Source organism: Mercenaria mercenaria, chromosome 15 (genome assembly GCF_021730395.1).
Source record: "Mercenaria mercenaria strain notata chromosome 15, MADL_Memer_1, whole genome shotgun sequence".
NCBI classification, from domain to species: Eukaryota; Metazoa; Mollusca; class Bivalvia; order Venerida; family Veneridae; genus Mercenaria; species Mercenaria mercenaria.
The window spans coordinates 2,890,178-2,908,307 of record NC_069375.1 but is presented as its reverse complement, the minus strand read 5'-3'; the positions used below and the strand labels follow the sequence as shown (position 1 = coordinate 2,908,307).

Here is an 18,130-nt window from a genome sequence, read left to right as displayed (position 1 = left end):
CTATTTTTATGCCTCCGGCATCTACTGATGCGGGAGGCATATAGTGATCATCCTGTCCGTCCGTCCGTTCATCCGTCCGTATGATGTTAACCAAATGAGACCGTTTTGTCTAGCATCAATAACCCTTACTAGAATGACTTGATACTAATGCAGATGTAACTTGTGACCATTCCCCATCTTCAGACATCACCTGACCTCAGTTTGACCTTGACCTTGACCTCATTTTGGACTTAGGTTGCTTTATATGGGCCATCTCTTGGTTAACCAGATGGGACCGTTTCGTCTAGCATCAGTACTGCTTACAAGAATGAATTGATACTAATATAGATGTAACCTGTGACCATTCCTCATCTTCAAACATCACCTGACCTCAGTTTGACCTTGACCTCATTTTGGACTTAGGTTGCTTTGTATCGACAAGGATGCCACCGGGGGCATCAAGCGTTTATTGAACGCAGCTCCTTGTTGTATAATATTTTTGATAAATATAGCACTATTATATACACAACTTATACAAGGCTTATTTACATTTGTGCGGTTAATATAACTTGTTATATGTGTGCAGTGCCGGCTCAGCTGGCCACAAGGCAGCACAATAATTTTACTTATAACCATCTTTATTTCATCCTAATATCACACTCTATGCATAAGCATGATCTTTTAGGTGTGGGGTGCTAGAAAAGTCAGGCTTGGGGTCAGTGAGACCCTTTGAATGGTGTAAATCTGTATGTAATTTGTACCTATACTGGCGTGATGCAAAACGACTGCGTCTTGCTCGCTATATGTACCTAGTAGTTTTACGCAACTTGTCGTAGTACTCTGTTCTTAAAAGCCTAAAAGGTGTCTGATAACAGAAGAGCCATGTGACAGTTTTACACCATTTACCCTAGCTTTAAGGATAACAGTGTCAGCAAGCCCATGATTTAGTCTAAGAATCTGGCCATGGATACGGCCATGGCAGTTGTGGAGAAATGTAACATTTTTGGGCAAGCATACATTATAGGATCTGTTCACTGCTTCATATTTCTATGTAGATGTTAAAAATTTAGTTTTTTCTATGCTTTCTGGACCAAGGAGAATTTCAATACATTTTCTGAGTAAAGTCTCATCATCAGTCATTTTAAGCCTGACATTGTCTGGCATATAGTTTTTTGCTTTTCTGTAGTTGCCAGAACAAACCAAGCTGTATTTAGAACATGAGGTTCCACAGTAACCTTTGAAACATAGTACTATTGCTGAAATTATATTAGGCATTTTGTGTTTTATTACTTTCAAATTGCTTTTGTACTTCTTATGTGCACTTGATAGCTCTGAAACACACCTAGATTTAATAGATAGAGCAAATCTGTTTTTAGCTCACCTGAGCAATGCTCAGATGAGTTTTTGTGATCGCTCGATGTCCGGCGTCTGTCTGTCGTCTGTCTGTCCTCTGTCGTCTGTCAACATCTAGCTTGTGTATGCGATAGAGGCTGTATTTTTCAACTGATCTTCATGAAATGTGGTCAGAATGATTACCTTGATGAAATCTAGGCCGAGTTCGAAAATGGGTCATCTGTGGTCAAAAACTAGGTCATTAGGTCAAATCAAAGAAAATCCTTGTGTATGCGATAGAGGCTGTATTTTTCAATTAATCTTCATGAATTTTGGTCAGAATGATTACCTTGATAAAGTCTAGGCCAAGTTCGAAAATGGGTCATCTGGGTTCAAAAACTAGGTCACTAGGTCAAATCAAAGAAAAACCTTGTGTATACGATAGAGGCTGTATTTTTAGCTCACCTGAGCAATGCTCAGGTGAGTTTTTCTGATCGCTCGATGTCCGGCGTCCGTCGTCCGTCGTCTGTCGTCTGTCGTCTGGTGTCTGTCGTCTGTCGTCCGTCGTCTGTCAACATTTAGCTTGTGTATGCGATAGAGGCTGTATTTTTCAGTTAATCTTCATGAATATTGGTCAGAATGATAACCTTGATGAAATCTAGGCCGAGTTCGAAAATGGGTCATTTCGGGTCAAAAACTACGTCACTAGGTCAAATCAAAGAAAAACCTTGTGTATGCGATAGAGGCTGTATTTTTCATTTAATCTTCATGAATGTTGGTCAGAATGATAACTTTGATGAAATTTAGGCCGAGTTCGAAAATGGGTCATCTCGGGTCAAAAACTAGGTCACTAGGTCAAATCAAAGAAAAACCTTGTGTATGCGATAGAGGCAGTATTTTTCATTTAGTCTTCATGAATATTGGTCAGAATGATAACTTTGATGAAATCTAGGCCGAGTTCGAAAATGGGTCATCTCGGGTCAAAAACTAGGTCACTAGGTCAAATCAAAGAAAAACCTTGTGTATGCGATAGAGGCGGTATTTTTCAATTAATCTTCATGAATATTGGTCAGAATGATAACCTTGATGAAATCTAAGCCGAGTTCGAAAATGGGTCATCTCGGGTCAAAAACTAGGTCACTAGGTCAACTCAAAGAAAAACCTTGTGTATGCGATAGAGGCTGTATTTTTCAATTAATCTTCATGAATATTGGTCAGAATGATAACCTTGATGAAATCTAGGCCGAGTTCGAAAATGGGTCATCTCGGGTCAAAAACTAGGTCACTAGGTCAAATCAAAGAAAAACCTTGTGTATGCGATAGAGGCTGTATTTTTCAATTGATCTTCATGAATTTTGGTCAGAATGATTGCCTTGATGAAATAAAGGCCGAGTTCGAAAATGGGTCATCTCGGGTCAAAAACTAGGTCACTAGGTCAAATCAAAGAAAAACCTTGTGTATGCGATAGAGGCGGTATTTTTCAGTTGATCTTCATGAATTTTGGTCAGAATGATATCCTTGATGAAATCTAGGCCGAGTTCGAAAATGGGTCATCTGGGGTCAAAAACTAGGTCACTAGGTCATATCACGTAAAAACCTTGTGTATGCGATAGAGGCTGTATTTTTCAATTGATCTTCATGAATTTTGGTCAGAATGATTACCTTGATGAAATTTAGACCAAGTTCGAAAATGGGTCATCTGGGGTCAAAAACTAGGTCACTAGGTCAAATCAAAGAAAAACCTTGTGTATGCAATAGAGGCTGTATTTTTCAACTGATCTTCATGAAATTTAGCCAGAATGATTACCTTGATAAAATCTAGGCCGAGTTCGAAAATGGGTCATCTGGGGTCAAAAACTAGGTCACTAGGTCAAATAGAACAAAAACATTGTGTATGCAATAGAGGATGTATATTTCAGTTGATCTTCATGAAATTTGGTCAGAGTGATTGCCTTGATGAAATCTAGGTCGATTTTGAATATGGGTTAACTGAGGTCAAAAACTAGGTCACGAGGTCAAATTAAAGAAAAATCTTGTGTATGCGATAGAGACTGTTTTTTTCAATTGATTTTTATGAAATTTGATCAGGTTGATTGCCTTAATGAAATCTAGGTCGAATTTGAATATGGGTCATCTGAGGTCAAAAACTAGGTCACTTGGTCAAATCAAAGAAAAAACTTCTGTATGTGATAGAGGCTGTATTTTTCAGTTGATCTTCATGAATTTTGGTCAAATTGATTGCCTTGATAAAATCTAGGTCGAGTTTGAACATGGGTCATCTAGGGTCAAAAACTAGGTCATATCTAAGAAAATGCTTGTTTTATCGCAAGAGACCAATTTTTTGGTCCAATCTTAATGAAAATTGGTCAGAATATTTGTTTCCATGAAATCACTAGGTCAAACCTGTTTTACACTGTTATGGAGTGTTTCTTAGGTGAGCGACCTAGGGCCATCTTGGCTCTCTTGTTCAATTAAGCTTCATGAATTTTGGTCAGAATGATTATCTTGATAAAATCTAGGCCAAGTTGAAATATGGGTCATCTGTGATCAAAAACTAGGTCACTAGGTCAAATAAAAGAAAAATCTTGTGTATGCGATAGAGGCTGTATTTTTGAATTAATCTTCATGAATTTTGGTCAGAATGATTACCTTGATGAAATCTAGGCCGAATGTGAAAATGGGTCATCTGGGGTCAAAAACTAGGTCACTAGGTCAAATCAAAGAAAAACCTTGTGTATGCGATAGAGGCTGTATTTTTCAATTAATCTTCATGAATTTTGGTCAGAATGATTGCCTTGATGAAATCTAGGTCAAGTTCGAATATGGGTCATCTGGGATCAAAAACTAGGTCCCTAGGTCAAATCAAAGGAAAAGCTTGTATATGCGATAGAGGCTGTATTTTTCAATTGATCTTCCTGAAATTAAGTCAAAATGATAACCTTAATGAAATCTAGGCCGAATATGAAAAGGGTCATCTTGGGTCAAAAAGTAGGTCACTAGGTCAAATCAAAGAAAAACCTTGTGTATGCGATAGAGGCTGTATTTTTCAATTGATCTTCATGAAATTTGGTCAGAATGATAGCCTTGATGAAATCTAGGTCAAGTTTGAATATGGGTCATCTGGGGTCAAAAACTAGGTCACTAGGTCAAATCAAAGAAAATACTTACTTATACTCAAGATTTTTGCTCCAATATTCATGATAATTGGTCAGAATATTTTTTTCCATGAAATCACTAGGTCAAACATGTTTACTCTGTTTAATATGTTGTGTTATGGTGTGTTTCTCAGGTGAGCGACCTAGGGCCATCTTGGCCCTCTTGTTTAGATTAGACTTCTGTTTACCACGGAACATTTTGTCACTAAATGGTGCCCAGTTAATTTGCCTTTTTAGAGAATTTGCTAGGTGCCTCACACCTTTCAAGTGCACAGTTTTAGTTCCTTGACCTTTGTCTACACCAGAATGACCTTCAGAATCTCCATTACCTGTATGGTGTGAAATCTGAAGATCTTTAGTAATATCCTTAGATACCATTTCATTCCATTTGGCTTCATCACCAATGGATTGGGCTTCATCTAAATTTGCTGTACAGTGGCCTGGATGATTGGGGCACTTTACACCCTTGATTTCTTAACTTAGAAGCAGCTGTACATGCTTTAACACCAACAAATGCACCAATAATTGACTTTCTATGTGTATTATTTTCACAAATAGTTGTTGCGACAATGGTGCCAGCTTGAAGGGGCATACTTTCGGAGATAGACAAGGGGTTATTGTAGCAGGAGTCCCCTTCGGTTAAGACTTCTGAGCTATTTGAATTACAACATTTCGCATTTTCCTGTTTAAGTGACTGTCTTACTTCATGCATATTCTGTTTGTTAAGGGTTTCAGTGTTTTCATCAGCTTTATTTGACAATCTTTGCATACCAGTAACACAGGGTGGAATTATCTCAGCATGGGCCAGTAATCTAGCTGCACCTGTATTACCTACTGGGGTTGTCATTACACCTAACTGGAAGCCAACATTGATTTTAGCAGCTTTTCTACCCCTTCCGTGTTTTTCAACCTCATCATAAAGCTTATAATATTTACTAATATAGCTACATTTTGAGCATTTAAGCCGCTCTTCCCAAGCTAATCCCCATTTACGAGAAGATTCAGCATCAAAATTCAGATTGCCATCACATACGTTTTCACCAGTGCAATGCCTTTTTCATACATGTGATACGTCCCGGATTGTCCGGGATTGTCCCGGAAATTACATACTTGTCCCGGTGTCCCGGACAGTCTTAAAATGTCCCGGAAAAATAAAAATACAGGAACAAATAAAAATAATCCCCCCAAAAAACTTGTTTTTGTCTATAAGTTGTTAAATTTTACACAATAAACAGTCCTCGGTGTCACATTGTTTATTCCTAATCAGTTTCATGCCCTCGAGCGGGACACGTGTTGATTAAGCCCGCTTTGATCAGGCGACGATCTTTTGATGACGCTGATTAAGTTACAGTCAGTTATTATGATGACCCTGATTAAGAACTGACAGGATTATGCAATCAATAACTGTTTTATGATAGTTAAATTAGGAACAATAGTCGTAAATCTCTTTGTTTTTAGCACGTTGGCGGTAAAGCTACATGCAACCTTTATGGAAGAGATTATTGAAAACGGTCAATTAAACGATAATTATTTTAAAAGGTTGTAATTATTTAAGATCTAGATCGATTGTCACACATATTCTAAATTAAAATGCGGAATGCCTTTGCCGACCGACCCATGAAAATTGACCCGACTCCAAATATTTATATTGTCGGTTTTATCTACAAGATTTATTGTATTCCTTTAAGGATTCAATTTAATTATTAGATAAATGTTTAAGCTTTAGAAAGATACCATATAAGCTAGAATCTAAATAACGATGACCAGGTTGATTCTTCGTATATAGTAAGTCTCCTAATTCTGTTCACCTCGGGAACGCAATAAATTCACGTGCCGAACTATAGATGTATTACCCGTATACATATATTTACCTCCCTTAGAAAGCTAGACGACATTTGCCGCAAATTAAATACAAGCGAGTGAATAATGTTTGTCTCAGGAAACTACATGTATTACGATATTTTTGCATGAAACAGACGAATACCAATGTCACGGTGTATGTCCCGGACAAAAGGTAAAAATCCCGGAAATTTTAACTCAGAATCTCGGAAACGTTCTGAAAAATTATGGCATGTATGCCTTTTTATTTCAGAGTTAAACATTTCCTGCAGCAGCTTAGGACAGTACAGTTTGTGAGTTAACAGATCAGGGTGAGCCTCAGTGTTTCCTGGTGTACTGTACTCATCCGCCAACTTAGGACAGCTGTTTAGTGATCGCAGAGGTGCGACACCCGTTTCAGAGCCATTTACATCATTTAGTGTAAGTAAACCTTCGTTATCATTAACCCTTGACTCAAAAGTCTCTTTTGTAAGTCTAACATACTTTTTTGCAGTAACACTTGTCTGACTAAGTAAAGAAATGTTAGTTTTACCTTCACGAATTACCCCCTATTTAAATCCGACAAGTCTGTTATGACTTTTACGGGAAAATTTCCGTGGCATCTCACTTGAAGAGCAGTTTATTTCTTAACAAAATGATTATTTACACTAAACCTGTTTTTTTCTATTTTATTTTCTAAATTATATGTGTTAGTAACAAGGCATGCAGACACTTTAACATTTCAGGAGGATTCCTGTGTATGACAGTACTGAACCTGAGGAATTTCACACATTTTTGAGCAGAGACCAGGTGTGCAGTATCAACGCCTTTTTAGTTACATTTTGACATGAATAATTGGAGAGAACTTGAATACCATGGCCATGAGATATGACTTTAGCTATAGAATGCAAAAATATGCAGTATTGTTGCATTTGTGATGAAAAAAAAAAGACAATTTTCCCATTTTTTACTGAGAAATGAGCTTTTTTTTAACAAAAAAAAATTCACTAAACACTAATTTTGTTCTATATTTTATCACAGTTGCATAATTATGAGTTTTTTTCAGTGTAGTTGTCTATTCCGCACTTGCTGGTGGTATATTTGATGTAATATCTTATGGGCTTTTTGAAAAAACAGCGTTTAATGACTATATGTGATTCAGCCAAATTTAACGGCTTAAACCGCAGTCTTTGGACAAAATGATGGCTGTACAAAAATAGTGATTTTGAGAAAACTACTGGTTTGTTTGGGCTGAAACTTGTTTTATAAGCTGAGTATAGATGAAACTTCACATAGACAGCAAAAAAGCTGAAAAAAAAACTTAATATTTCCTTATGGGCATACAGACACTAAATAGCCTGAGCACCTATGAAAAAAATGGTAGTCGCATAATGGCGGATTCAAATAGTTCTCAGTTCTTTTTGCTGTAAGAAGGATTTTTCCTTGAAATCATTGCTATATATTGGTTGAAATCATATTGCATGCCTATACTTGACATACTGGTAGCATTTGCATGTTGAAAAAAGACTCCAAACTGATTTAACATGTGAAATTTATTCATACACCCCTACCCTAAATTGTGATTGTCATTTCAGTGTAAAAATTATGGTGTGTCCGTTTGACCAGAAATATTTTTCTTGCATTAAACATGACCCCTATATTTCTTTGGATATTTTTACAGTATAAATGTTGCTCTACAAGAAAATGTAAGTTAAAGAAATTTAAAATGGGTCTAGGTGTGTATTGCAGCATTGTGAAAACTTGTCATTTTATATAGAATATATAGTGCTGGCTATGTAGTATGTTATATAACCTTTAGATTTCACTGTGAGTGGCCATCTTTTGCACTGCATTATGGTACATCAGGAAGCAGTATTTAGCAGTTGTTTTTTTTTAATTAATACTGCTGTTCATAAAAGATGCTGAAAATACTGCTCTTAGAAAATAACTGCACTTAACTTCCCAAAAAACTGCTTTTATGAAAACATTTACAAAAACTTTAAAATAACTGCAGAAAACTGGCCTCCACCAGTTTTTCAGTCCTCCAATTATATGCAGTTTCTAAAAAAACTGTGTTTTACTGGTCATTTCATGCTGGAAACAGTTTTATTAACTGTCAGAAAGACAATTGAGACAGTTTTTTCCCCTAAGGGAAGTGACACTGCAGTTTGGCTTGCTTTTAAAATTTAGCTGCAAGACTACTCCAGTCTACAAGAAGACTTAGAATCTAATACACGAGAAGAAAAGTTGGTGGAATTCAACCCCAGTGAATGTAAATTAGAATACTTGTTTTCTGTCTGACTACATTACACTGGATATACAGTAGTACTTAGTCAGACAAAGCTGTTCACTGGGTAAAAAGTAATTATTCTTATCAGGATGTGTTATCTGTGTGAGAAACAAATTTATGTGGCAGACCTTGGAAGACAGACAGACTGACACAAGACTGCTTACCTTGATCAAATTGTTAACTGTTTGGTTGAAGTGCCATTGCAGTTCTATTTTGTGCACCCCATGAGAGTGACCGCCAATTTGCATCCATGTTATATTTACAGGTTCATACCTCTTCAAGTTATTTGATGTTTTCTTTATTCCCTTTTACAATGATTATATGGAACAGCCTTCCTGCATTATGTTATAATGATATATCTTCTATTGGTTACTAAGCTTTAAGCAGGTTTTGCATTCTTACAGAAATCCTTGAATAGCTAAAACAGTATAATTAACCTAATTTAGCTCACTGGATGATTAGTATTACTTAAGACCAGGGCTCCGGAAATTTTGAGAACTCCATTCGTCCGAAAATCATGACATTGGCGCTACCCCACCCACCGTATCACCAATATACCATATTTGTAAAACATGATAGAGTAAAGAAATAAGTACTGTATATCATGCATTAAAAATGATTTTCCGGTCACTGCGAGTTACCATATAATGAAAACAGTTATTCATTGTTATATGTGATCGTTACTTTGTTTAAATTTTGATGGTTTTCCGAGAATATACTTGCAATGGTAAAATTGCTGAGGCATTGTTTTCTTGACACTGTGTATCTACCCTAACCCTGATCCATGCAGGCTCGTCTGGATCCATGTTGGTCGCAAACGCACTATGTTGGTTTTCTCATGGCGCGGCTCATTTATCAATTTTCACTTAACTGCAGTACTGATTTCATTTTGATAATATCAATAATAGATTTTTAAAGTTTGGCTGACAATTTCTTTGATGCACTATTTCATGTTTCAATAATATAATATAAACTTTAACTGCGATATATGTGATCTCAAATGCATTTCTGAATTATGTAAATTTGTGCTTTGAATACCCAGATAGAATATATAATTTTAACATGACTTTCTGTGTCTTGCCTCCAATATCAGGGACCACAATGGAAATAAGAGGAATCCTTTCCTCTTTTTTTGTGTTATCCCTGGTATTGGTGAGCATTACATGGCTTTTATTTCATATAATTCATCTATGCCATGCCATATTCTAATCTGATGAATTTCACCATTGTTTTATGTATTGTTACGCATCAATTAGTCATTTGTTTTAAATCGCCATGTTATGTACACTTATGCCAAATAAAACTACTATAGATCAACTTTATGCATTGAGGCATGTCTGCACTTTTAGCTCAACAATACTGTGGTAAGCGCCGAGGATAGTGGATAAGTCACGCCTCATTTATTGACGTTGAATTATAGTACTACTACTTAACCTTTACCCTTCAAAATTTCTAAAATGGACTGGGCTGTCATTCAGTTTGGGCTATACCATTTATCATTTCAAGAGGTGTTAACTAAAAATTTACTGGCGGAATATCAAACAGTACAGACCATTCAGGCTGACAGGCTCTCTAGCCGTTCCCAGTTTTTCCTAGTTTTTCCTTGTTTTCCTAGTTTTTCCTAGTTTTTAGCTCACCTGTCACATAGTGACAAGGTGAGCTTTTGTGATCACCCTTTGTCCGTCGTCCGTCTGTGTGTGCGTCCGTCCGTCAACAATTTCTTGTCTGCACGATAGTGGTTTCACTTATGATTTTATGTTAACCAAACTTGCACACAACTTGTATCACCATAAGATCTCAGTTCCTTTCTTGAACTGGCCAGATCCCATTATGGGTTTCAGAGTTATGGCCCCTGAAAGGGCCAAAATTAGCTATTTTGACCTTGTCTGCACAATAGCAGCTTTATTTATGATTTGATTTTTACAAAACTTGCACACAACTTGTATCACCATAAGATCTTGGTTCCTTTCTGGAACTCGCAAGATTCTATTATGGGTGCCAGAGTTATGGCCCCTGAAAGGGTCAAAATTAGCTATTTTGACCTTGTCTGCACAATAGCAGCTTCATTATGTCTCCCCCAGGAGACATATTGTTATCCCCCGACGAAAGTCGGAGGGATATAGTTTTGGCGTTGTCCGTCCTTCCGTCCGTCTTCCCGTCCGTCTGTCTTTCCATCCGTCCGTCCGTCCGTCCGGAGCCATATCTAGGAAATGGTTGGGAATATTTATTTAAAACTTCATATACATGTTCACCACAATGAGTTCTTGCGGCCCGTCAAGTTTCAGTCAGATTGCCCAAGTAACACCAGAGTTATGGCCCTTAGAAGTTTCTAGTGTTAACTATATAGGGTACTATAAATATGGCAATTTCTGCATCATAACTTTTGATATATTTGACCTAGAACTATGAAACTTAAACAGAATTTAGATCACCATAATGTGGTTGTGTACACACAATTTCATTTGGATTTATTTGTAAATTAAGAGTTATTGCCCTTTAATTGTATAAAAATCCACATATTTGTACATAACAAACACCATTTTGTAGAATTTCATTATTAAATTTCTTTCATTCTTTTCCATGAACATTTATTGTAAACATGTGAAGTTGTGTACCCACACCTGGTCGCCCCCTTACCTTGATCACACACCTCCCCCCCCCCCCCCGATACCCCCCCCCCCCCCCCCCCAAAAAAAAAAAAAAAAAAAAATTCATTCCTTATTTTAGATTTTTTTCAAACAAACTTCATATACATGTTCACCACTATGAGGTTATGGGGCCCATCAAGTTTCAGACAGATTGCCCAAGTAACACCAGGGTTATGGCCCTTAGAAGTTTCTACTGTTAACTATATAGGGTACTATAGATCTATAGATACCGGTATGCCAATTTCTGCATCATAACTTTTGATATATTTGACCTAGAACTATGAAACTTTAACAGAATTTAGAGCACTATAATGTGGTTGTGCACAGACAATTTTGTACGGATTTCTTTTTGTAACTTCAGAGTTATTGCCCTTTAATTGTCTAAAAATCCACATATTTGTACATAACAAACTTACCAATTTCTTTAATTCTTTTCTGTGAACATTTATTATAAACATGTGAAGTTGTGCACCCACACCTGGTCACCCACTTGCCTTGGTCACACCCACTCCCCCTCCCAACCCCACTCCCCCCCCACCTCCCAAATTTTTTATTTTTTTTCATTTATTTTAGATTTTTTTCAAACCTTCCAAGTTGTACTATTCCCCCACCTCACTTCTCCACCCAGTCATGCCCACCACTGATCATGCATCCTCTGCCCCCTCCCCCCCCCCCACCACCACCACTCCAACTTCACCCTTTTACCTTTTTTTTTTCATTTTTAATTTTCAATCAATATTTATAATCAGCATGTGAAATTTTGTTTCCTCTCCCGTTTCCCTGCACCCCCACCCCATAAAAAAATAAATATATACATATATCTATATATAGATATATATATTTCCATCCTTTTTTTTTTTTTTTTTAAATGTTCAAACCTTCAACATGTTAAGTTGTGACTGCACAAACCTTGCCCTCAGTCATGTTCAAGATATCTTATCTGTGTTCTCTTAAGGACATCTGATCTTTTAAGTTCAAATGTACATGTAAAACAGCAACACCTGGTGCCAAACCACTCAAAGACAGTATTTCATTCCAGTTAAACTTCAAGCTCACATTTCAATTAACTGCATTTAATTTTAAAAGCTAAGCTTATTACAGTAAGCATATCCCATTCAAAATAAATTCTTTAGTCCAGATCAAAGTATCATACATTTATTGTGTACTCTTTAATTAAACATTTGTTTTCTGTTAAATTGATTTTGACTAATGAAATTATTTGCTTCTTATTACATCCTTAACTTTTTGCCGGATATATCTTTTTGCCATTCCTCACCACAAACCCTTTCAGCGGGGGATACCAATTCATCGAATTTGCTTGTTTTTGCCCCTTCCGTCCGTCCGTCCGTCCGTCCGTACGTCACACTTCATTTCCGAGCAATAACTGGAGAACCATTTGACATAGAACCTTCAAACTTCATAGGGTTGTAGGGCTGCTGGAGTAGACGACCCCTATTGTTTTTGGGGTCACTCCGTCAAAGGTCAAGGTCACAGGGGCCTGAACATTGAAAACCATTTCCGATCAATAACTAGAGAACCACTTGACCCAGAATGTTGAAACTTCATAGGATGATTGGTCATGAAGAGTAGATGACCCCTATTGATTTTGGGGTCACTCCGTCAAAGGTCAAGGTCACAGGGGCCTGAATATTGAAAACCATTTCCGATCAATAGCTAGAGAACCACTTGACCCAGAATGTTGAAACTTCATAGGATGATTGGCCATGAAGAGTAGATGACCCCTATTGATTTTGGGGTCACTCCGTCAAAGGTCAAGGTCACAGGGGCCTGAACATTGAAAACCATTTCCGATCAATAGCTAGAGAACCACTTGACCCAGAATGTTGAAACTTCATAGGATGATTGTACATGCAAAGTAGATGACCCCTATCGATTTTGGGGTCACTCCATTAAAGGTGAAGGTCACAGGGGCCTGAACAATGAAAATTATTTCCGGTCAGTAACTTGAGAACCACTTGACCCAGAATGTTGAAACTTAATAGGATGATTGGTCATGCAGAGTAGATGACCCCTAACGATTTTGGGTTCACTCTTTGAAAGGTCAAGGTCACAGGGGCCCGAACATTGAAAACCATTTCCGGTCAGTAACTTGAGAACCACTTGACCCAGAATGATGAAACTTCATAGGATGATTGGTCATGCAGAGTAGATGACCCATAACGATTTTAGGGTCACTCTGTTAAAGGTCAAGGCCACAGGGGCCTGAACATGGAAAACCATTTCCAATCAATAACTTGAGAACCTCTCGACCCAGATTGTTGAAACTTCATAGGATGATTGTTCATGCAGAGTAAATGACCCCTATTGTTTTTGGGGTCACTCCGTTAAAGGTCAAGGTCACAGGGGCCTGAACATTGATAACTAGTTCCGATGAATAACTTGAGAACCACTTGACCCAGAATGTTGAAACTTCATAGGATGATTGAACATGCAGAGTAGATGACCCCTATTGATTTTGGGGTCAGTCTATTAAAGGTCAAGGTCACAGTGGCCTGTTCATGTAAAACCATTTTTTGGAAATAACTTGAGAACCACTTGACCTACAATGTTGAAACTTAATAGGATGATTGGACATGCAGAGTAGATGACCCCTATTTATTTTGAGGTCACTTGATCAAGGTCACAGGAGCCTGAACATTGACTTGAGAACCACTAGGCCAAGAGTGTTGAAATTTAGCGGGATGACTGGACATGCCAAGTAGATGATCCTATTTGCAGCCAACCATCAGTGTCTCTTTGACTTTCGCTCCTGACCCCTATTGACTTCTTGCCTATAGGACTTTGCATTGGGGGAGACATGCGCTTTTTTACAAAAGCATTTTCTACTTTATGATTTGATTTTGACCAAACTTGCACAAAACTTGTGTCACCATAAGATCTTGGTTCCTTTCTTGAACCGGCCAGATCCCATAATGGGTTCCAGAGTTATGGCCCCTGATAGGACCGGAATTAGCTATTTTGACCTTGTCTGCACAATAGCAGCTTCATTTATGATTTGAATTTAATCAAACTTGCACAAAACTTGTGTCACCATAAGATCTTGGTTCCTTTCTTGAACCGGCCAGATTCCTTAATGGGTTCCAGAGTTATGGCCCCTGAAAGGGCCAAAATTGGCTATTTTGACCTTGTCTGCACAATAGCAGCTTCATTTATGATTTGATTTTAACCACACTTGCACACAACTTGTATCACCACAAGATCTTGGTCCCTTTCTTGAACTGGCCAGATTCCATCATGGGTTCCAGAGTTATGGCCCCTTAAAGGTCCAAAATTGGCTATTTTGGCTTTTGCAGCCATATAGAGACTTCGTTTATGGTTTTATTTGATACAAACTTCCAAAATATCTTCAACAACAATAAGTCTTGGATTCCATGACAAATCAGATCCAGTCGTAGGTTCCAGAGTTATTTTATATCTGATTACCTCCCCTGATTGTAATAAATATGGATTTATATCAGTAAATACTTACAGGACTTATTTGAAATTTCATTATTGTTATTAGTTGGACTGAGACAATCAGGATAGATAACTATGTACTGATTTTATGTCAAATTACCTCCCTTTATTTCAAATTAAAATGGGTATATCTCCGTAACTAATGAAGATACTGATCTGAAATTTGATTTATGTCAACAGATTTATTTGGCAGATCCTTTTGTTCACTTATAATATTATTTTTTTTAATTACTTCACACTTACATTACTATAAATAGCTTATTTTTAGTAACTTTTTTATTATTGGCCGTAGGGAAAAACAGAGACCACTTTTCTGTGGTACAACATGGATTGTACCTCCAATTTTTAGGTATATTTTGACATATCTATACCTTGTAAGAATTTTTTTTTCTTTTTGGTTAAATTTCTTCCTTTTGTTGTTCCTGTCCTTTGGACTTAGATATTTTTTCTGAGGACCTTCTTGTCCTCAAGTGCACTGACTGATAACAGGTGAGCGGTATAGGGCCATCATGGCCCTCTTGTTTTAAAAGTGCTGCTAGTTTTTCCTTAGGCTAGTTTTTCTAAAATGCTCCTAGTATTCCTAGAAGTTTGTGTTTTAAAATGTGTTTTGAAGATTTTCTTGCAGAAAACAATGTAGAGATGTTCAGCTGACTTGCCTGTGTTACTGGCAGTAGTGGTTTGGTGTCACTGATACATAGTTTGGCCATTTCAGGTTGGACTATGCTTAAGTGATGCCAAACAAGAACTGCAGAAGCAAATTTACAGTAAGCTGAACACTTAATATATGTATGGTAATTGGATAGAAAAACAGCAGTAAGGTAACTCTTTATCTGATAATACCTTCTAGTTTTTGTCTCAGTATTCCTAGATTTTCCTAGTTTGTTCCTAGTTTTCTGCATGAAAAATTCCTACTTTTCTCCGAGTTTTTATGCCCCCACTTTGTGGGGGGCATATAGATTTGCTCTTGTCCGGCCGGCCGTCCGTCTGTCCGTCCGTCCGTCCGTCCTTCCGAAAATGTTGTGTCGCGCGTAGCTCTGAAAGTATTTGACGTAGAGTCACAAAACTTTACAGGAATGTTGGTCAGCATGTGTAGTTGTGCACCTGGGGTTTCGCGTCCGGATTCATTCAGTCATGTAGAAGTTATGGCCCCTGACTTTGTAAAAATTGGTCATTTTAATGTTGTGTGGTGCCTAGCTCCAAAAGTATATGACCTAGAGTCACAAAACTTTACAGGCGTGTTGGTCAGCATGTGTAGTTGTGCACCTGGGGTTTCGCGTCCGGATTCATCCAGTCATGTAGGAGTTATGGCCCCTGACTTAGTAAAAAATTGGTCATTTTAATGTTGTGTCGCGCGTAGCCCCAAAAGTATTTGACCTAGAATCACCAAAGTTTACAGGCATGTTGGTCAGCATGTGTAGTTGTGCACCTGGGGTTTCGCATCTGGATTCATTCAGTATTGTAGGAGTTCTGGCCCCTGACTAATGTCATGTAGTGGGGGCATCTGTGTCCCATGGACACATTTCTAGTTTCAAATGTATTGCTGGAGAGCTGGGGCTGATCTTGGTCTGCACTGGTCTCAGAGGCAGAATAAGTGCCACCAGCAGGCTAAAGGTTAATAGCAGAGCTTTGCGGCGCCGACAGTCGTCGCATTACGGTTAAACGTGTGAAAAAGAAAATGAATAAAACTGCGTATAGAATTACTATCGAGTTGAAAATTTGTGGTACTTTTTTGGAATCGGTGTTGTTCGGGTTTTTTCCAGTACACAATGCTCATAGTAATTAATCAGTAAGACGTCAGTAGACGCTTGCTGTTTATGGTTGACAAAAGCGTTTCGCTTACTGCTTTGAACGTTGAATAAAAATGTAAATGAGCATCTGATAATAAGAATTTAGTGCTAAATACATTTTCTACAAAGAAAAAAAAGATAAAATACAATATTTTCAATGGGAAACGATTTTCGTCACGCTGCCATAACTGAAATTTATTATGTATACTTATATTTGTGATGATGACGTCATACTTCCACATTGGTGCAGTGGTTACCGAGTTCGCTTTGAAAACCAAAGGTCTGGAGTTCGATCCTCACCGGAGACAATTTTTTTTTAAATTTCTTTTTTATTTCAGTGTTGCCTTTTTCTTTCTTTTTTTTTTGTTTGGGTTTTTTTATGAGTTTTGAAAGCATTGTAAAAAATAAAGTCATTCATGTGAAATTTAACAAGTGTTTTGTTAGTGATGACAGGTTCCAATGTACTGTCTGTAGATAAAACTTATTTTTAAAAAAAAAAGGACTTGGGAACAAAATATACAGGCATTGAACTGTGAAAAGCACATAATGTTCTTCTCCCGGTTCACATATATGTCATCCACAAGCTTAAAATCACTGACCAGAGTGTATTCCTAGGAAAAAAACTACTGGCTATGAATTATCAATAAACATCAAAAAGGCCCCTACTACAATTCCTATTCTATACCAGTAGTGCTAAAAGATTAGCCATAAAAATGTCATAGACTGTTAACTTAGCAGTTCAGTAAATAAAACAGGAGTTTTTGAGAATTTCGGCAAACAGTGATTTTCTCTGGGTAAAATTCTAATCACTAAATTTTAAAGATGGCTAGTCTTTTGGGTTTTAAACAAGCTTTGTACATTTAAATGATTTTCATTCCCCCATATCAGACGTATTTTTGCCTTAAAGTTGGACGCATTCTAGCTTCCTTCTTAAAAGAACCGTAACTTTCTTTAGTGCGTATATAGCATATTTGTAGAATTTTCGAATGTCAAGATTTAATCTTAATGCATTCTAAGACATTCATTCAGAAATCATGAATTATCTTCAATTCTTAAAATTTTAATAGATCTTAAAGAACATAAACTTCTTAAAACGGATCCATAATTCCAGCAGCACTCCTTTAATTTTCAAGGGGACTGGTGATTTTTCAAGGGAGCTCTGCCTTCTAGGTAGCACCTAAGTTCATATTAGCAGATAATTAGAAAATGAAATCTAAGTTGTTTTGGTTTTACCCTGATGGGAGTTATATTTCCCCAATGGGCTAAATTTACACTGATTGCAGCTGGTGATGACTGTTCTCATAAAACCTACTAGCACCAACATAAGTGGAACTTAAATTTGTTCGATATAATAAGTTGATCCGTCCATCCAAGATTGGGATTTTTGTCGACCACCCATGATAAATAAGAAGCTACAGTTACAAACTTTGAAGGTACTCTGTGATAAATTCATAATGTAGACTTTATCTCGAAGTCCATAATATCAGGTAGATTATGGGTACAAAATTGAGCCTATGTATTTATAAGAGGTTTGAATTCACGGGGAAGCAGCATGTATCAAAACAGTGCTGAACCAAGAACACTTCATGTCGGAGCCCTTTTTGATTTTACAAGTAGCTGGTTTTCAGACTCCTTTCCAAATAC

The 18,130-nt window shown here is 37.3% G+C and overlaps 1 long non-coding RNA gene across 7 annotated transcripts in view; it reads left to right on the top strand.

Moving 5' to 3' along the window:
- LOC123534721 (uncharacterized) overlaps positions 1-18,130 on the top strand; it is an 82,149-nt gene that overhangs the window by 27,098 nt on the left and 36,921 nt on the right. For 6 of the 7 annotated variants that reach the window (XR_008367297.1, XR_008367292.1, XR_008367295.1 and 3 more), the window contains 2 exons: positions 6,559-6,725; positions 7,031-7,094. This is a non-coding gene — a long non-coding RNA (uncharacterized LOC123534721). The remainder of the gene's footprint in view (positions 1-6,558; positions 6,726-7,030; positions 7,095-18,130) is intronic. The other variant, XR_008367296.1, reaches the window with a different exon arrangement.